Source organism: Nannospalax galili, unplaced genomic scaffold (assembly GCF_000622305.1).
Source record: "Nannospalax galili isolate Female #2095 unplaced genomic scaffold, S.galili_v1.0 scaffold1175, whole genome shotgun sequence".
Taxonomy (NCBI): domain Eukaryota; kingdom Metazoa; phylum Chordata; class Mammalia; order Rodentia; family Spalacidae; genus Nannospalax; species Nannospalax galili.
The window spans coordinates 79,011-80,018 of NW_008336056.1; positions in this window are offsets into that span (position 1 = coordinate 79,011).

Consider the following 1,008-nt stretch of genomic DNA (forward strand, 5'->3'; position numbering starts at 1 on the left):
TGGAGTTTTACTCAGCAGTAAAGAAAGATGAAATCATGAATTTGCAGGTAAATGGATGGAACTAGGAACTGTTATACAAAGTGAAGTAACGCAGACTCAGAAAAAAAAAACCCCGACATATGCGGATCCTAGAACCAGATCCTGATAAATGAGTATGTAACCAGACATAACTACAGGAACCAGGATAATGGAAAGGAAACAGGGAGATAAAGGTAAAGAAATAACCTGAAAGAGAAGAACAATAGGAAACAGGCCTTAATAAGGAAGATATGGATAAAAATTGGGTTAGTTTAAGAGGGGGGAGAGGGAAGGGTATACAAGGAACCTAGGGGATAAAGGGAAAGAAGGAGCTCAAGAGAGGTAGGACCTAAGGAGAAGGGTATTATTAAGTTAGAAAGGGTGGAAATGGGAGAACCTTAAGTGGGAAAACTATGATGGAGGGGTGAGACAATGTGAGAGATAAACCATGCCTAGCTAGTTTTGAAAACCAGAGAGAACCATATTATTCCTACAACCTACTGACAAATTAATACATAGCAGATCAAGAAATATATGTCTAGGTCTATAAAGACGAGGGTCAACACAGAGGAATCATTTTCTCCATGCTTCCAAGCAACGCCAACCATGGTTGAGCAGGACCTTTGACTTTTCTTCATAGAGGTGTAACTGGTAAAAGAAAGGAGCCATGTGACCCCTGAAGAACAGATCCTCAATGACCTTAAGAATAAAAATAAATTGGTTTATCTGGGCCAACTGTATGGCCTTAAACACCCAAAAGGAAAGTATAACCAAACATTAAAGGGGCCAATACAATTTTTAAGAGTCCATATGCATAGCTAAAGGCTACATAACAAGCAACAATGCCAGACAGGAGATACCTTCTTTTCAGTTGTTGGCCAGCATGGCCCAAGGGAATCCCAGATAGTAATCCAGCATAGAACTGGGAAAATGAACAGCATACCCCAATCTTATCTAAAGGAGTATTGACAACTGATTGCTGCTAGATGA